The 20,806-nt window shown below is 45.7% G+C and overlaps 1 protein-coding gene across 5 annotated transcripts in view; it reads left to right on the top strand.

Annotated features, from left to right (window-relative positions):
• The window catches only part of LOC138498527 (zinc finger protein 432-like), a 103,270-nt gene that overhangs the window by 9,327 nt on the left and 73,137 nt on the right, over positions 1-20,806 (top strand). For 4 of the 5 annotated variants that reach the window (XM_069622311.1, XM_069622305.1, XM_069622310.1 and 1 more), the window contains exon 3: positions 12,399-12,533. The gene's annotated coding sequence lies outside the window, so the exon portion shown is untranslated. Of the gene's footprint in view, positions 1-11,690; positions 11,944-12,398; positions 12,534-20,806 lie in introns of all 5 variants that reach the window. The other variant, XM_069622304.1, reaches the window with a different exon arrangement.

Genomic DNA, 20,806 nt, shown 5'->3' with positions numbered 1-20,806 from the left:
ATTTCACATCTGATATTCTCCATATTGTGAACGTTGTATTGTGAAGTGTGTGTGTTTTTTTTATTTATCTTAATGAACTTTACATTTTTATCTGTAAGTCATTTTGTAAAGGTTTATATTAACCACAAACAAATAAAAAAGAAAAAAAGGCTTTATGTGAAATATAGCATTAAGGGTCTTGGTTTTAGGCTAGAGCAGGGGTCTCCAACCTTTCCGTTTTCTAGAGCTACTTGTAGTGGAGGCCAACAGTGGAGAGCTACTAGCGTGCGATATCGGGTGGGGATATTTATAAACCTCTGAATTTTTACCAATATTTTTTGGGCCCAATTATTTCCTCTCTATAAACAGATGGAATAACATATGCCCTCACAATTATATTAAGAACTTCAAAAACCTCTTTGTTGCATTATTATTTATTAGTAGCTGTCTCAAAAAGACAGATATTTGTTGGACTACCACACAAATATCCTGTAATTTTTGTGCCCTTCCTTTGCGTTTTATGCAGGCTTTCTACATGCTAGGCACACTATTGTTTTCCAAATGTGCATTTCACACTTCCATAAAAAAACAAAAGTAATTTCCAAATTGTAAAAATGCTGCTTGCGTTCACTAGTTTTCTTTTAAATGTTTTTTTTGTCAGACACCACACATACTCTGTTATTTGTGTGTCCCTCTGTGTTTTAGCACAGGTTATATTTATAAAGATGTTATATGCTTGTCAAACTGGTTAATCACAAATAAATGCTTCTGTTGTGCTGACAGCAGTTTTTAGGAAATTAAACTGTGGGTTCATGGGTGCCAACTTTTGATTTTCACTACAGGGGCAGAAATATCCCCACCTCCATCCTGAATATAAGCAAGCAACCAGCCCAACCCATACCCTGGCCAAACACATTTTATAGCACTTTTTCTATGATTCCAGTGTTATGCGGATGACACTCAGCTCATTTTCAGGCTACCCTCAGCCACCTCTTCTCCCTCCCTCATCTCTGACTGCCTCTCCGCCACCCAGGAGTGATGTGCCGCCAATGATCTCTGCCTTAATGCAAGTAAGACCAAGATTCTCCTCATTGGAACACCTGCTCCCTCCTTTCCTGTCACTCTCTGGCTGGCCTCCCTTGGCCCTCCTCCTGCTCCCACCTGTGAGGCTAAAAACCTCGGGTCATCTTCGACTCCACACTCTCCTTCTCTCCTCACATCTCTGACATCTCTAAGAAGTCACACTACAAGCTGCACCTCCTCAGAGACATTCTTCCTTTCCTCTCCTTCCCCCAGGTGCTCAATGTCTCCAGAGCTCTGGTTCTCTCTAGGCTGGACTATTGTAACAGCCTCTTTCTAAATCTGCCTGCTTCTACTCTCCGCCCTCTGCAACTCATCCAGAACAGGACTGCAAGACTTGTCCTTGGCCTCAAGCCCAAGGATCGTATCCCTCCAGGACAGAAATCTCTGCACTGGCTCCCAGTGGTTGCGAGAATTAAGTTCACAACCCTCTGTATGGTCCACAAGGCCTTCTGGGGCCTGGGGCCTCAATACCTTCAGCTCTCTCTTCCAAAATATCTTCCTTCTCGAGCTCTTCTCTCATCCGCCTCCAACTCCCTCAGGTTCAGTCGCTTCTCCAAGCAACGAGTTGGTGGTAGATCTCTTTCCTCGGCTGGGGCCTCCCTCTGAAACAGCCTCCTTGTCTCCCTGAAACTTGAGAAGAATCATCTCTGGTTCCGGAAGCACCTCAAAACCTTTCTCTTTGCTTCTGCCTTTTCTCCTCCTCTCCCCTGCTGACTTCCTGGCCGATACTGAAACTGCACTGGTCACCTGCACTGGTCACCTGGCAACCCCCCTGCTCTCAAGCCCAGCCCCCCTCCCCTCAGTCACACACCTGCACTGCCTTCCTGGCAACCTCCCACACTTAGGGACTGTTTTGTACCCCAACAGTTCCACCACTAACACCTGATGTCTGCACTACCCTTGCACTTGCCACCAGCTGGCCAGATGCTACTGATTATTTATTATCCCATGTACTGCACTGTCCCCTTCCCCTCGCCCCTGCACTTTCCTCCTTCCCCCTTCCCATGCACTTGCGCGATCTGAATGACACCCGGCCTAGTAGGATCATTGTCTGTCTTCTCTCTATTTCCCCCTCCCTTGCCTCGTCGCGCCTTGAACCACTTATGATATGATATGGTACCGCATTTAGTTTTGTATATATAACATCTCAGCATCGGTCTGTCAACCTGCTGAGCTACCCTGGTAAGCTCCTACTGTACAGCATGTCTATGGTTCGCTTAATGTACTAAAAGTGGGTGTACCTGTGTCATGGAAGTGATTTAAAGTGGAAATGTACAGTGTGGAGTTTGGAAAGAAGCCACATGAAAGAAATTGCACCATTTTAAAAATATTATTTTGAACATTTCCAGGAGAGCAGCAGTGCTACTGTGATATTTTCATTGCGTGGTCACAATGATTCTGATCCTGCCCCAACCCCTCTGACATCTCTGGCAAACAAAAGCAGCTTGCTTAAGCAAGACAGTGTCAGGAGTGCACAAGCCCAACTCTGTTACTGCAGGCGGCCTGCAGAAGCGGAATGTGATACTGACATCTGTCAGGTATTTACAAGCAGCTCCATGTGGCACAGCATTCAAGCTCCCCGCCTGCAATTGGGACGTCCAGGGTTCGGATCCTGGTTAAGGAAAATAACTGCAAAAACACAGCATTGAAATATTTAACTTAAAAACGTGTTTCTTTTTCAGTATTTCCAGCGCGGGCGACTGAAGAGGCTCAGGCGAGCTACTAGTCACCCGCGATCGACCGATTGGCGACCCCTGGGCTAGAGTAACCTGACCTTGTTGTTATGGTACCAGCTGCTGCGGGGAACTTGGATATTTTGGAACCAATATATTTTGTTTTCAGGAATAATCTCTCTCTTTTACACATACCCACACTCGCCTCACTGTAAATCATATGCCGTCAATTACATGTGAAATTGGGCAGCAAAGATAGGTAACCCTACTTGTTTGCCCTTGTGAAAAATAGTATATAAAATAGTCCCAATGCACTGTTGAGGTAGGAAGGTAGAGAGAATAGTATGTTATAGATGGTCGTTCTTGTGAACAATAGTCCTCAGCAGCAGCAGAAATTAGTGTTGTATGTGGTAGAATGTATACCAGCAGACCTATATATGTAGCAGCGCTAGATTTAACTAGTGCGTTTGACTCCATAATCAGAGAAATGTTATGGACGAAAATGCTTAATTTGGGGGTTCCTCCACGAATTGTGCAATTGCTTGCGATGCTGCATCTTGACACCACTTTTCAGGTTAGAGTCACCAAAGCTGAGGCTCTTACTTCTCCAATTACTACTGCAATAGGAGTGAAGCAAGGGTGCAATCTTGCTGCAACCTTATTCAATCTTTATCTTTGTGATATGGAGCAAATATGGGATGATTACAAAATGTACCCTGCAAAATTGGCTGGCTTGAAAATACATGGGCTATGCTTTGCAGACGATATTGTCCTGTTTGATACTACCCCTTATGTGTTAGAAAACAAGTCAAATGCATTTATTGAATATGCAAGTGAGCATAACTTGGTGGCAAACTCTTTGAAGTCCCAGATTATATCTTTTATTGTGGCTTGATCACGTTTTCTAGCTTGCATTGAACAAAAACGTACCCAAAAAAATTCCAATGAACATCGAAGGATTTAAGAAAGAGTCAAAAGGATAGAAAAGTCCTTGGCTACTGTGTATGAAGAACTATGAGATGAAGTATGATTTTAAGTTATATGAAAAAGAGATAGGGAAGGTGGTGAAAACTGTCATAAATCACCAATGTATCAACTGAAAAGGATACGGTAACCAAAAAAGGATACAATTTGGTAGGGCTCTTCCGGATCCTATTTTCACACGACTTGATTGTAGGCAGGTCAAATTAGACCTTCCAAATGATACAACTCTCTGACTGGATGAAACAGGCAGAGAGATGGATCACTGGAAAAGGCGTGGGAATTGTGTAGGAAGTATGCCTAGGATAGATAAAGTATCATAAGAAACTGCCCCAATCGAATTACTAAGATAACACAGTATTAGCATTAATTCAGAACTGACCTTATGGCAAAAACTGAAGTAATCCACAAAAGTTCCTTGAAGAAAACCAGGAGTTGAACAAACGACAAAGGAAGGGAAGATTAGTAAGGGACACTTATCCCGAACGGCACGAGGCTCTCGCTAGATACCGGGTTGGTGCACCACAGGATAGCGTCCAAAGTACTGTGCACAATAACCTTCCAATAGTTCATGAAATACTTCCTTTCCCACGATGAACAAAAATTAGAATTTCACCTGTTAACTGTCACAGGTACCAAAGGTTCAAAAATAGTCCAGAAAACCACGTGCAGGATAGCACGCGATAGAATACACGCAGCCAGGCCAGCCGCGCTTGAAAACAGCGTCCGCGTGTAGATATTTAGCACGCGAACAGGATACACGGAGCTCAGGACAGCCACGTTTGCAGACAGTGTCCGCGTGGAGATTTGGCACGCGAACAGGATTCACGCAGCTCAGGACAGCCGCGTTTGCAGATAGCTTCCGCGTGGAGATTTGGCACGCGAACAGGATTCACGCAGCTCAGGACAGCCGCGCTTGCAGACAGCATCCGCGTGGAGACTTGGCATGTGAACAGGATTCACGCAGCTCAGAACAGCCGCGCTTGCAGACAGCGTCCACGTGGAGACTTGGCACGCGAACAGGATTCACGCAGCTCAGAACAGCCGTGCTTGCAGACAGCGTCCGCGTGGAGATTTGGCACGCGAACAGGATTCACGCAGCTCAAGACAGCCGCGCTTGCAGACAACGTCCGCAGGGAGACTTGGCATGCGAACAGGATACCCGCAGCTCCGGAATTAGCGTGTGTAGGAAACACGCTCAAAATAGGCCAAAGAAGTTGCTGAATTGAATGTGAGAACGCAGGTCCGGAGTTCAGCTACCAAAACGCCAAAATTGACTTAATCAGAAGCAGCGATCAGAGTTTCCACGCTGCTTATGTACGCACTGCCGTGATACACGTGACGGACCTAAGTCACGTGAATTTTAATGACGTGAAAAATGCAGACGTCGTTTTCCGGGCAATGCATCGAACAACCTCCATTTTGAGTAGAATGGTCTAGTGGTTCTATGGGCGTAACTCATTTTGTATGGAGAGGTCGTTCCTGGTCCAGAGGTATGTCCAGCAGGCATGACAGTGCCACCCCCCAAAGGAGCAGCCTCTCCCCTTTTCGAGTGGAATCGCCTTAATAAAGCTGGAGCATGAATGTTAGACAGAGGTTCCCAGGATCTATCCTCGGGACCATAACCTTTCCAATCCACCAGATAATATGGTTTCCCAGACCGTAACCTCATGTCCAGAATGTCTTGTACTTCATATTCGTCTGACCCTTTCACAGAAATAGCAACAGGCCGTATAGGCAATCTAGTAGCATCCGAGCACGGTTTGATGAGTGACACGTGGAATACAGGATGCACTCGCCACCGTTGTGGCAAAGCCAGACGGACAGCAGCCGAATTTATAACATGGAGCACTTCATATGGCCCGATGTATTTAGGCAACAATTTCTTTTTACCGGGTATCCTCAAGTTTTTTGTGGACAGCCATACCTTCATACCTGCTTTGTAGACAGGTGCAGGGATTCTATGAGCATCGGCATAGGTCTTATCTCGTTTTTTAGCTTGCTCCAATTGCTGCTTAACTTTCTTCTGTAGACTCTTAAGATCTCTAAAATTACGTCCTGCTGCAGGAGTATCCAAAGACAAACTGGAATCCAAAGGAATGGATTGTGGGTGTTGCCCATACAAAGCATAGAAAGGTGAAGTACCTATGGCACTATGATAGGAATTGTTATAGGCGAATTCTGCTGCCGGCAGAACATTGAGCCAATCTGACTGAAACTGCAGGCACAAACATCGCAGATATTGTTCCATAGTGCTATTGACTCTCTCAGTCTGTCCATCCGTTTGAGGGTGATAAGCACTAGACAATCTGTCATCAATTAGTAATGCCGAATTTAGTGCTCTCCAAAAACGTGACGCAAATTGTGAGCCCCTGTCAGTGATTATCACTGAAGGTAGACCAAAAAAACGGAATATATGCCGGATGAATAGATCAGCCAGACCAGCAGCTGTTGGTACACCAATAGAGGGGATACAAAGCGCCAATTTTGTAAAGTAGTCCACCAACACCCATATGGTATCGTAGCCTTTATTTCTTGGAAGTTCAACCACAAAATCCATTGATATCATGTCCCATGGTTTTTTGGGAACAGGTAGAGACTGGAGTAAACCCACTGGTTTGCCAGGAGTGTTCTTGCATTGACTGCATACCGAACATGTTGAAACATAATTTATAACATCTTGTGTTATAGACGGCCACCAACACCATCTTTTCAGTAACTCTAGAGTCTTCTTCTGTCCAGGATGGGCGGCAATCAAAGAATCATGACCCCAACTGAGGGCCTTGTTCTGAGTGGTACCAGTTGGTAGATAGAGTACTCCTTGTTTAAAAGGCAAACCATTGTATATCTCAATATTCAATTCCTGAATCAATTTTGGATTTAGTTTCACCCACTCCTGTAACTCGTTTTTTAGGGAAGGTTGTGCAGAACAACTACATATCACGTGATCTGCCAACAACTTAGTTTGCACCGATGATTCTTCTTTCACCTCTTCACTGATGCGAGACAAAGCATCCGACTTGACATGTTGTCTGGCAGGGCGATAAGTAATTTGAAAATCGTATTGAGCAAATAAAACATGCCATCTGGCCTGTCTAGCTGTAAGACATTTCATAGTTTTGAATGAGTGAAGATTTCTATGATCCGAATACACCACCACCTGATGTTTTGCCCCAAGAAGATGATGTTGCCATTCTTGGAAAGCATCCTTGATTGCAAGTAATTCACGCTCAGTGACAGTATAGTTTTGTTCATATGGGGTAAGTTTGCGTGAGAAGAAAGCAACTGGATGCTCCTCCTTAGTTTCTGCACAAACCTGCGAGAGTACAGCTCCTGTAGCGACACTGGAGGCGTCTGCTTCAACAATAAACTGACCATCCGGATCAGGATGTTGAAGTACAGGTGCAGTGGTAAATGCTTCCTTTAACCTCTCAAAAGTAGCTTGGGCATTCTGGTTCCAACAGAATGGAATTTTAGAACTAGTTAAAGCTGTCAATGGGGCCACTGTTTTGGAGAAAGAACGAATAAATCTGCGATAAAAATTTGCAAAACCTAGAAATGACTGTAATCACTTGACATTGTGTGGAACAGGCCAGTTCAATATGGCCTTCACTTTGGAACGACTCATTCGAACACCTTGATTGGTAATGTCGTAACCCAGAAATTCCACTTCTTGTGTATGAAAGACACATTTCTCGGCTTTAACAAAAAGTTTGTTCTCTCTCAGTCTTTGTAAGACAGCTAAGACGTGTTTAACATGTTCTGGAAAAGATGATGAATATATCAAAATGTCATCCAAGTAAATCACCACAAATTGATCCATCATATCTTTAAAAATATCGTTCATGAAGAACTGAAATGTGGCGGGAGCGTTACAAAGACCAAAAGGCATCACTAAATATTCATAAAGGCCGTACCGCGTCTTAAAAGCGGTCTTCCATTCGTCTCCTTCGCGAATGCGAACCAGATTGTAAGCACCGCGTAAATCCAATTTAGAGAAATACTTGGAAGTTCCTAATTGATCTAACAGAACATTAATCAGTGGTAAAGGGTACTAATTCTTTATGGTGATGTCGTTAATAGCCCTGTAATCAATGCAAGGCCTTAGCTCTCCTTCCTTCTTTGGAACAAAGAATAAAGGAGAAGCAGCCGGCGATTGAGATGGCCGTATAAATCCCATATCAAGAGCTTTATCGATGTATTCTTTCAAGATAACATCTTCTTTGAGAGTTAAAGAATAAACTCGACATGTAGGAATTTTAGCTCCAGGAATTAATTCAATTGGACAATTATACTGCCTATGTGGAGGCAGCTGTTCTGCCTGACCTTTGTCAAACACATCAGCAAAATCTGCATATTCACTTGGTATATGTGTACCGCTCTGATGTACCACACTAATAGTGGAAATTCCCTCAATAGAGGCCAAAATATGTGATTTATTTGACACCACCTGACTGGTAAAGCAATGTTCGTTGCAAAAAACGGAAGGATATTGGATCAATCCCGTAACCCAGTCTAAGGCGGGATTATGAAGAGTCAACCAATTAAGTCCAAGTAATATTTTGTATTGAGGAGCCGCAATGACATCGAAGACTATTTCCTCCGAATGACCATTTGATAAAGTCATCTGAATAGGTACAGTCTCCTGAGTTACCATACCGGAAATCAAGACCGATCCATCCACAGTATTAACAGTTTCAGGTTTGTTCTTGTCTATAAGGGGTATAGAACATTTCTTGGCATATGTGATATCGATGTAATTATTAGTGGCTCCAGAGTCAACCATAGCCTTGGAAATCAAGTCTTGATCATCGAAACGTAAAGTCATCTCAACAGCTATCGGTGCATGCGCTGGAAATGTAATGGAGTCCGATGTAACACTCGACACAGGGACTCCTGCTACTGTCGAGTTTTGGCATTTCCCGAAGGCTTATTTGGTCTTTTAGGACATGCCGCCAATAAATGCTCAGATGAACCGCAATACATAGATAAGTTATTTTTCCTTCGGTTCTCTCTTTCAGCTCTAGACAACCGGCCTCTCACCGCACCAATTTGCATTGGTTCAGGATCATTCGAAGAAGGTGCTAGTGTATCAGAACGAACCGGTGCATGAAGGAAAGGTTTTCTCTCTCCTTTGCGGGCATTTCTTCGGGCATCAATTTGTAAAATTAAATCAAGAAATTCTGAAAAACCTGTAGGAAACACTGGGACCGTGGACAAGGCATCTTTGAGTTCTTCTGAAAGACCCTTGTAGAAAACAGCCGTCTTCTTGTCTTCCGGCCATTGGGTTTCGGCTGTTAATTGGTTAAATCATGCAATGTAAGCCAACAGAGGTTGAGTGCCTTGTTGTAAATTCAGCAACTCCAGATCTGTGGCTGGAGTAGCGTAGCGCATATCAAAGACTTTGTTCATAGCAGCCAGAAGATCATCGCAATCGTACAACAAGGGGCTATTTGATTCCAATAAAGGATTTGCCAAAGCAGCAGCTGTACCCCCCAAATGGGAAAGAACGAATGCTGCTTTAGTAGTTAGATCAGGAAATGAATTAGGCCGGCAAAGAAAATGAAGTCGGCACTGATTAACAAAAGTCCTATAGGTTTTAGGATCACCTGTGAACATTTCCGGGGGAGCCAAGGGAAACTGTGTGGGCATAACCACTTTAAGAGTTTCTTGTGATAATGATGGTGTCGTAGTCCCAGATCCAGATGCAGTGGCTACTGGAACCCGTGCTCCCTGAGGAGTGGCATGCATGGCATCTTGCATAACATCCATTCGATGCCGTAGCATGTCCTGTGCCGTAATCATTTCATTTCTCAAGTCAGTGATTAACTGAGTCAAAACAGTTAAAGGATCCGTACCCTCCATGGCTTCTGATTCTGTCATAAATCACCAATGTATCAACTGAAAAGGATACGGTAACCAAAAAAGGATACAATTTGGTAGGGCTCTTCCGGATACTATTTTCACACGACTTGATTGTAGGCAGGTCAAATTAGACCTTCCAAATGATACAACTCTCTGACTGGATGAAACAGGCAGAGAGATGGATCACTGGAAAAGGTGTGGGAATTGTGTAGGAAGTATGCCTAGGATAGATAAAGTATCATAAGAAACTGCCCCAATCGAATTACTAAGATAACACAGTATTAGCATTAATTCAGAACTGACCTTATGGCAAAAACTGAAGTAATCCACGAAAGTTCCTTGAAGAAAACCAGGAGTTGAACAAACGACAAAGAAAGGGAAGATTAGTAAGGGAGACTTATCCCGAACGGCACGAGGCTCTCGCTAGATACCGGGTTGGTGCACCACAGGATAGCGTCCAAAGTACTGTGCACAATAACCTTCCAATAGTTCATGAAATACTTCCTTTCCCACGATGAACAAAAATTAGAATTTCACCTGTTAACTGTCACAGGTACCAAAGGTTCAAAAATAGTCCAGAAAACCACGTGCAGGATAGCACGCGATAGAATACACGCAGCCAGGCCAGCCGCGCTTGAAAACAGCGTCTGCGTGTAGATATTTAGCACGCGAACAGGATACACGCAGCTCAGGACAGCCGCGCTTACAGACAGCGTCTGCGTGGAGATTTAACACGCAAACAGGATTCACGCAGCTCAGGACAGCCGCGCTTGCAGACAGTGTCCGCGTGGAGATTTGGCACGCGAACAGGATTCACGCAGCTCAGGACAGCCACGTTTGCAGATAGCTTCCGCGTGGAGACTTGGCACGCGAACAGGATTCACGCAGCTCAGAACAGCCGCGCTTGCAGACAGCGTGCGCGTGGAGACTTGGCACGTGAACAGGATTCACGCAGCTCAGGACAGCCGCGCTTGCAGACAGCGTCCGCGTGGAGATTTGGCACGCGAACAGGATTCACGCAGCTCAGGACAGCCGCGCTTGCAGACAACGTCCGTGTGAAGATTTGGCACACGAACAGGATACCCGCAGCTCTGGAATTAGCGTGTGTAGGAAACACGCTCAAAATAGGCCAAATAAGTTGCTGAAGGGAATGCGAGAACGCAGGTCCGGAGTTCAGCTACCAAAATGCCAAAATTGACTTAATCAGAAGCAGTGATTGGAGTTTCCACGCTGCTTATGTACGCACTGCCGTGATACACGTGACGGACCTAAGTCACGTGAATTTTAACAACGTGAAAAATGCAGACGTCGTTTTCCGGGCAATGCATTGAACAACCTCCATATTGAGTAGAATGGTCTAGTGGTTCTATGGGCGTAACTCATTTTGTATGGAGAGGTCGTTCCTGGTCCAGAGGTATGTCCAGCAGGTATGACAAAAACATTAATGTACCATAAATTCCTTTTGTATGCTTTATAATCTTGGACAATATTCAAATGAGGTTTAATATCGAAAGATGTATGATATTATTTGTAGTTCATGGGTTTTAATGAATACATGTTAAATTGTGTGAAATTTATGTGATGGTATTTTTGAAAGTTTGTTTCTTTCAAATTACAAACAAAACAGGGGAATTTTTCTATTTATGGCTTTAAAAAATTGTGTTAATTGGTAACAATGTGTGAATTTATGTTTTAAAAGTTTGACAATTTATTTTTTGATATTTTGTATAAACTAAAAACAACTTTTAATTAAACAAAAGTAGTTCTCGCAAAAAGAAAAGCGTTGAGTCTCTAGAGCCCAAACATTCAATTCCAAAAGCTTCAAAATCCATGCAGACTAAAGATGTGAATATTAACCCCTCCCCTGTGGCCATAATGGGTGAAGTTGTCCTAGCTCGATGCTCGTCCTCCAGCTCTGCTCTCCAGTCAGAAGGCATTCCTTCAGCATTCACAAACAGCACTGCCTGCCTCTTCCTAGAAACTGGCTTTTTATAGTTTTAGCACAGTTGTTTACCTAAAGCCTGAAGCTTTTTTGTCTATAAAAGCTTAAAGCTTGTATATGTCTATGTCTAAAAGCCTGATGCTCTTTTCTTTCTCCATGCCCATCAGTTGTAACACCATACCTGAGGTCCTGCAGGGTCGGCGCGATTTCCCAGGGACAAGCAGATGCACAAGTGATGATAGCATACAGACTCCAAAGTGGGACTGGATAGCAGCACTGGAATGAAACAGCCCCTCCACCCAGGTCCCCCAAAAGAAATGGGTTTCTATGTGCTGAACCTTCTTGTGGCAGAAGCAACCCGTCATGTAGTCTGTAATCCCTGGTTGCGAATTGCTCTGCCTACATGGAAGAGAGAGAGAGGTAAAAGCAATGAGCGTGTAACCTAAGCTCCAACCCTTGTCGTCCCCTCCTTTCCCTGGTTTCTTTCCCCTCCCATCACTGATCTTTACCTGGTGGTTTTGCAAGGTGTTTACAGCGTGGTTTGATAGGTTATTGATGAAAAGTTCTCTGGTTGTGAACAAGCGGTCCTGCTGCAATGTTAGTGCCACTCTTCATTAGCTTTGCTATATCAGCACCCTTCCATAAGCACACTGTTACTTCACACCAAGCATTTTTTAACAGACAAAGTATTCGCGTAAATGTCAAATGCACTTCTGGCAGTCAACAGGTCTCCTGCATAGTTTTACAGATAAGAAGGTAGTGCCCAAGTGTCCAAAGCACTCCAGCACACAACAGCTCTTTCAGATATTACAATGGATTCAACTTGCATGCACATGCTGCTCCGTAGCACTTATCTGATTCTTTTCTTCTTTCAGGTCCGGAAACTGTGCAGATGGCAGGGGTTCATCCTGAAGCCAGACGGTAGTCCAACGAATGAAAAACGTCCAGGAAAAAACAAGGAGGCAACGATGTAGGAAGAAAACACGCCACCTAGACCAGGTCGCTAACAGGTAAGCATTACTCACTTGAACTGCGAACATCGAGCAGGGATGTTATGGAGAATTCTCAAAATGTGCTAATTTCCCTTACCTTGTGAGACTCCCAGCAACTCTACTGGATTTCTAGGATTTGATTTTTTTTACCTGGGAAGAGTGTGAGCCTTTTTTCCCACTCTTCCATGTATTTTGATGTGTGTTTTACTTTTATGTTCTTTGTTTATGGAGTTTTAAAACAACTCCATAGGCATCATCTTTTTCTGTGTGTCACACAGCACCTTCAGTGCAGTGACACAGGGATGTCTTTCAGACTTCCCCAGGTTTAAATACCTTCTCTGGGACTGACTACTGTCTCGTAGAGCATGTAAAGTTACATTTTCTTAACTAGTCTCTTTAAATGTACATACCCAGCACACACTATCTACCAATAGAGTGCTGGAGGGGTTGCCTAGCTTCCCCATAGTCAAAACATTCATGTAACAGTCAAATGTTAACTTTTCCTACTTCAAATGGCTGGTGGCAGTGGTTTAGATCAGCTACCGTGATTTTTCCCGACCTCTAACAACGGTAGCTAAAAATCGGGTCAGCCATGTTTTTCAATATGGCGCCCCAGACCTGTCTGTAAAAAAAACCAGACTCTGGTCATCTTTTTTCGCCATTTCTTTTAAGAAAAGTCCTTCTTGTGTTTTTCTCTGCGCACCAAACTAGGTTTGGTCCCTTTGTTCTTTGGCCTTCGGCGGGCTTCATTGCTGAAGCCCTTCTCTAGCGCCTAAGTGTCTGGGGTGGACAGGATGTGAGGGAGGTGCCCGAAACTCCCTGTGCTTAGTCTCCTAGGAGACCTGAATGCACTCTGGCGTGATTGGCCGGGTGACTGTCCGACCAGGACAGACACCCTGCTGTGTGAGTGACAGCCAGGCTAGAAAGAATGGTGGAAAACTGTTTAAAAGCAGGTCTCTGGGACTTGGAAAGCTACAGCTTTTCTTCACTAACAAGGTACTGTGCAAACGCGGCCCGGAAATCTTTTCGCCCATTGCGAAAGTTGTTTGAAACTTTCTCAACTTCGAAGGCTTGTCCTTCCCTAAACATTTGTCAAACTTTTCGCCTAGCCAAATTCTTCTAATCTCTGTGGAAAAAACTTAACCGTATACTACCAGAACTGTGCTATCCAATACAAATGGCCTCATTATGACCCAGGCGTTAACCATGGTGCTACTAGTGCCATGGTTAACGCCGGTATTTTACCAACTGCGCCATGGTGGATGGCGGAATTACCGCCCCATTCCAAGGTTGGCGGGGCGGTAATTCCCCATTTACCATGGGCCCTTCCCCATTCCCATTTTTGCCTCCATAGGGCTCAATGGAAATGGGGAAGGCGGTAATTACTGTACCGCAAATTGCGGTACCGTAATTACCACCAAGGTCTGGTCCCGTACTTAATGGCTGGTAAAACCAGCCGTTCAGGTTGGGACCCGCAAAGGGACCTCGTAATTAGGCATTAAGGGTTTAACGGCGCCGACCCCTTTTACGGTGCCGTTACCCCTTAATGCCAGGGTCGTAATGAGGCCCAAAGACTCTGAACCATTGACTTTGGCTCAGGCCTATGAGATGAATTGCTGGTTGTAGTTAATTGAAACCCTTTGCCCTGCCTATGAATGTATTTGGGCTGTCTATTCTTATAACCTTGTCTGTTTACCCCTTTTTAAAGTATCTGAAGTGCCATTTTGCTCCAACTTCAGGGGAGCTAAACTTGTTCATGTACGTACCGGTTGTATATTTGTGGTTTATTAGTGTGTGATATTGAGCTGCTCTTGCTAGTGTAATGTTTTCAAACTGACTGAGTAGATACATGTATATTCTTGTACCAAGAAACCTTGAGTAAGTGTTTGTTTGAATCACTGTATTAGTTGGTCCTTTGTGTAACTTGTTCTACTGCTCACTAAACTCTTGAGATAATCTGGCTGCTCAGCCACTGCTACCACATTACTGTGTAGTACAGGCTTGTACCAAAGGTGAACTTGTGCTTACACTTGTAGTCTTAATTGTGTGTAGTGTTCTCAAAGGGTGCTGCACATGATTTTGCCTAACAACGGATTGCAGAGTGGAATGGTCTTTTATAGGCTTTGTTTCCCAAGATGATGGGTGGCTCGGCATTCTGAAAAAAAAAGGTAGTTTGATCTCTGTGCTCAGACCGCAGCATTCCAAGACAAACTAGCACACAGAGCCCCTTTGCCTCCAGGAGTGGTATGGCTTAATACATACACAATAGGGCTTCCTTTGTGAGTAAGGAGTGTACTGTGCCTCCCCTTCCTGGTGTTTTATGTTGGCTGGGGGTCAGTGTTACGGAGAACCTGTCCCTCTTTTGCTGCTCAATCCTGACATCAGTCAACAATCTCCCTCATAGGAGCCCTAGCCCAGAAGCCTGGTAGTCCATTGTAGTCTTTCAGGACTTAATTATTGTTATCAGAACATTGGATACTATTAATGAAAACAAAAAGAACTATTGAACTATTGGAACACATACTAGACCATTGGGTTGCTGCCCAGAAGCTACACTAGCCATAGTGTACTGGTTGTTCCAAAACTACTGATTAGCCTGGCACGAAGCCCAGACTTCCACAGTAAACAGTACCGCCTAAACAGGGAGACCATCACCAAACTGCTGGCCACAATCCAGGAGGACATTGGAGCAGTATCAACATCCGCACAGCTGTGGCCCCACTGGTCAAGCTGGTTCCATGCTCCTACACTACAGCACACTGCTGGGATACATGGAGAGGCACAGAGGAGAACGGACATGGATATTGGGTGAGTACAATCAGCTCCACATATGCACAGTCAAGCACCTGACAAAAGATTGGGGGTGGGGGGTTAACACTGACGCAAAGCATGGCATGGCAAGTGAATGCACTAGCAGCACCCAACAAGCACCCACACCAACAACAGGGGATAGCAAAGGGCGCATTCACATGTTGGACACACGTGGACACACACACGCTGACGTACACATACTGCAGCAATTAAAACACAGATGACCCCATGTACCATACCACACTACAGCACCCAATAGCAGGCTAGCCAGTGCCAAAGCCATGGGCCCATGTGCATCCACCTGGGTATGTTGACACGCTGCCTCTAGAATAGTAGGGTAGGACACAAACCAACCCAGCATGTCCCATGCATGAGAGCAGCACAAAGCCACCAGGGACACACCACTGAACAACCTCCACAACGACACAGGGTGCATGTGCAGGCAAAGGAATGCATGACACCATTGATAAAGGCTGCACAGACATCACACATACACATGGCACGGGTGGTTTGAACACATGCATGCACATGATGACCATTGCCCCAATACTGCGTGAGGCTTCCCCCAAGTATGACATTGTGACTATTGTCTGTGCATCACCTCTTTCAGTTGACTGCAGATGTCCCCAGCTGGTGTGACTGATGCCCCCTGTGCATGACCCATGCACACCATACGAGACCGCCTACAACCATGGCCACAGCCGGACCATGTGTGCATTGAGCGCACCTTCAGACTCCTCAAGGCATGGCGGAGCCCTAATGTACGCCCCGGACAAGGTTGGAAAAACTGTGCTAGTGTGCGCAATGCTGCATAACATTTGCCTGAGGAGGTATATGCCACTACCCCAGACACGGACATGCCACACCCAGAGGAAGATTCAGATGAACTGCATGAGGCAGGAGGCAGGAGCCAGACCAGCCACTCAAAGGGATGACGAGAGGGATGGCAGACTTGCACGGCAGGCACTAATAGACAATGGGGGTCATTCTGAGTAGGGCGGTAAGGGTTAACGGTCACCGGTAACGAGACCGGTGCCGTTAAACCCTTACAGCCCTATTCCGAGTTCCCTTTGCGGGTTGGTACTTAACGCCTGCTTTTTGCAGGCGTTAAAAAACCAACCCGCAAAGTGACCTAGGAGCTAATTACGGCACCGTAATTTACGGTGCCATAATTAGCGCCTTCCCCATTCCCATTGAGCCCTATGGGGCAAAAATGGGAATGGGGAAGGGCCCATGGTGAATGGGGAATTACCGCCCCCGCCAACCTTGGAATGGGGCGGTAATTCCACCATTCACCATAGCGGAGTCGGAAAAATAACGGCGTCAACCAAGGCGCTAATAGCGCCTTGGTTAACGCCAGGGTCGGAATGAGGCCCAATTTCTTCTAGAGCACTACCCTGACTCAAGCCACTTCCAACACTGTGAATACATTGCACATGAACACAATCAGGAATGTCCTCTCATTTATGAAGTTGAACAGTTTTAATGAATTTTTGTGCACCAACTATCCCACCTCCCACCACCAACTCCCCAGCACTCAATCACTCTTTCTCCCCCCACCACCAACTCCACGGCATGGCCACTTGGGGCAATTGGTGTCACGTCATTGACTATGTCCGTGGCCTCTGTCACGACTCACTGTTGCCGCAAGACAACACTAGGGGTCATGACATGACATGAGGAATATGGCCAGGGTATAAGTTCCTTCAAGAATGGGAAAGGGCCCACCTGGATCCAGTCCTGGTGCCTTTGGTGCCAGGCTCATAAGAAATACTCAGGTATTTCAGCACTACACTACAGTGATCCAACATGGCTGGTAGAGAGCTGAAGAAACACCCGTATGCGTTCCAGTGTTCAGGGTGTGTCTGTATAAGCCACGCCCTTCCAGCAATCCGTGCTTTGCGTTGTTCTGCTTCCAAGCAGCAGCACGCGCTCACCGATGCTCTCCATCCAAGACCCATCTGCTCCGGACCAGCTTTCCTGCAACGCCCGCTGCTACAACCGCTATCCCTTCACCTACCTGGACCAGCTTACCTTGATCAGGAACGCCCGCTGCTATGACCACAACATCTTCAGAACCCGTATCAGCTTACCTGTGTCAGCAACACCCGATACAGCGGCCACTCCATCTTGCACATGCTTACCTGAGCCAGTTCACACTGGGAAGGCGCACCGCATCCTCGCTCAGCTGCAGTCCGATCCGGAACATGACTCTGCATCTGGTGCCTGAATGACAAAATGACAAAAGAACAAGGTTGGTTGACATGGAAACTACTCGCTAACGCTCGTAACGAAAAGGCATACTTACCACATATTGGATTCACACGTGTTGGTACCGCAACAACAGTTGTTGCACATGCTGGTACCGCCGCAACAGTTGTCACACGTGTTGGTACAGCAGCAACAGCTGTCAAAGGAAAAGGAGAAAGACATTAGTAAAATAAAGACTGGCAGAGAAAAGACTCTTAAAACACAACACGTGAAAGGAACGTGGAAGGAACAAAGACAATATAATAAAGACTTATAAGAACAATAACTAATACCTGAGAGGAGTCGCAGTGCATGAAGATCCAGTGAAGTAACTGGACAAACAGCAACCCTGCTGAGTTAAGCAGGATGGAGAGCTTGCTAATACTATAAAGAAGGTAAGAAGTATCCCGAGCAACAGAATCACCTACGGGGGCACAAGGGAGGCGGCTGCAAGGTTACAACAGTGGCTTGAACTTACCAGGAACCCTCTCATTGCAGGTATACCTTCCTCTGCTAGGGGAACAATAGTAGCCGGAAATCCCAGCGCCCCCGCGGAAACAAGGTGAGCGTAACACTCTACCCCCGGGTAATCTGGAGCAAAGGTGACGCAGGGACTGACGCCTCAGTGTACTCTGCTTCGAGTCCCCTGTTGGGGTAGTGGAACTTGAAGGGATCAAGCTAGGCCTGGGAGATGTTGGCGCGCGCACCAACTCATTGCTTAGGCGGATGGCCTATGCAAGTGCTGATACGCCTTACGTCATCTCCCTGACCCTCTGGCCAAATGCCGTCAGTGTGGCCGTACTGGAAGTTAGCACTTTCCGGTTCCTTGCGTTGTCCCGCGCAATCCTGCATGTGTCCCCGTGGATACTGTTGCGTATGGCCTGCAGGTGTGCAGAGTGAGTATGCTCAATGACCTCCATCTCCCTCTGTTTCTGCTTCATGTCCCCCAACCTCTGCAGCAACATGCTGAATGTAGGTGAAGGCTGCGCTACAGATGGGGTGCGCTATAGGCGTGGGCAGTTGCCAGGGGAGCCATATGATGGTGTGTCAGTGTCTGGCTTGCGTGTATGCATGCACCGATTGTGTGGTGGGCTCTCAGGAGTCTGTCCACGCTGTTGCCGGCATGGTGGGCTCTTATGGGGTCTGCCCACGCTGTTGCCGGCGGGGTGAGCTCTCGGGTGTAGTGAGAGGCGGCCGCCAGAGACTGCAGCCAGGGTTTGGTGGCACTTTGCATGTGTTGTGACCAGGATGCTGTCTCCCTGTGTTTCCACGGTCATTCCGCTAGGGTACGTGACCTCTGTGGCGGAGCCCATAGCTGCAGGAGTGGGTACAGCTGGGTTTACTGTTCTCCTGGTGGACTGTGGGTGGGAGGTGGGCCGGGTGCTGCTGTGATTCATTGTGTCATGGCAGGACATGCGCCTTTGCGTGGCCTGTCCGCCTCTTTGTGGGGTGATGTTGTTGGTGGTGGTGGTAGTATTGGCGGTTCCTGAGTGCCGAGACGTCCCACTCCCAGATGGGCCTGCCAACTCATCATCCTAAAATGCCTCTGGCATTGCTTGAGTGCCTGTCGGGAACATAGGAGATGTCGTCAGATTTCATTCCCCACGTGTTTTGGCATGCAAGACATTTATATATCTCTGAAAGACACAGGGGACCCTCCCCTCTGGGCTAGGGTATTAGTATTACTAATTAGCTCAGAAAAGAAGTCCAGAGGATACCATTTTTTAAACAAGATATCAAAAGGAGTTTAATATGCCTGATAAATTATTTCAAAATATGAATTAATCATGATTTAATCCGCACTACAGACATTGTTTACATAGCAGGAAAATTAAGAATATGCCCTTCAATACAATTCATGCAAATGGCAATCAATCATATACTCATTCGCCCACACACAACCGTCATACATCCATAGACAAATACCAAACAAGAATATATATATATATATATATATATATATATATGATAAAACCTGTAAAAAGTCATGGCTAGCAGTTGTTTTGTTTTTGAATTTTTAAAGTGCAATTAATGTACATGACCACTGTAATTGAAAAAGTGATCTGATTTTAGGGTGGGTCAGGTAGATGTCCAACACGACCGCATCCCCGATTTCTCTGGGACATTAATTACATGGTGCTGATTAGGACCCCCAGACAATTGGGCTGATGGGCATGGTTGGTCAGGGGTGTTCACAATGATGGGGACAGATGTGGATATGGGTGTTTGTCACATGGGCAATTGGCTGTTGCCCTTTGTGTGGGAATGGCAAGGGGGTCCGTGCTGGGCAGCTGTTGTCTGGCACGCATGCTTCTGGTCCACATTCATGCAGGCCCCCCTCACAGGTGCCACTCAAATAGGGGGCAGGGGGTTGGCTTGCTCAGTGGGTATGTACTGCATGGCACTTTGATGGGTCCCTTTGTTCCCCTCCCCACTTCTCAGACTTTCATGGCTGTTGTGGTAGTTGGTGGATGTGGTATCCACTCACTGCACAAAAAATGGGGCGAGTACCAACTGTGATGTTATTTAGTGAAAAACCAAAACAAAGTCTGTTATCCAAAACCAGGCAACAACCTTTTTTTTGGAAAAATGACTGTGGTTGACGGCAGGGTTATTTTTCAAGAGAATTAACAACTGCTGCATGTTTCACCGCCAGCAATAAACAAGGCTGCGGAGGAGGACAGAAAAGGATAGAGTTGCATTCTGAATATCCCTTCCTCCTATACTAATCTGTCCCTATGTAGCACTGGTGTATCGCCTACAAACAGGGGACAGAATAAGAAGAAAAACGATTTACTTCTAGTTGTTTGTAAAGCATTCAGCCTTGTTTTAATCATGCCCTTCAACCACTCTCTTCCACTATGTGTCTGTATTGGAAGAGACAAATAGCCAAGTAAGAAAGTAAAAAGTCGTTGCTTCAGTGATTGAGTATACAAACATCCGACTTTTCTGCCTCTCCAGGTCGGAGGGCCGTTTCTCTAATGGGAAATAGCTGCTTAAGTGTGAGTGGGCTAGTTCCCATTAGACGAGGGGACCTCTTGATCTCCTGTTGATCATCAACTTGTGCAGAATGTACTCTTTCTGATAATGTTCAAAACAACACTTTATAGCCAACCCTCACAGTGCTGTAACAAACTCCTCAGTGATCTCACAATATTTCTGTGGTCTGTTGGCAAATTAATAACAAGCAAAAATGTTATTCCCCTTCACCTCGTAAAGCTTGTCCATCT

This window comes from Ambystoma mexicanum, chromosome 5q (genome assembly GCF_040938575.1).
Source record: "Ambystoma mexicanum isolate Mex_15411 chromosome 5q, UKY_AmexF1_1, whole genome shotgun sequence".
NCBI classification, from domain to species: Eukaryota; Metazoa; Chordata; class Amphibia; order Caudata; family Ambystomatidae; genus Ambystoma; species Ambystoma mexicanum.
This window is presented reverse-complemented; position numbering and strand designations above follow the sequence as displayed.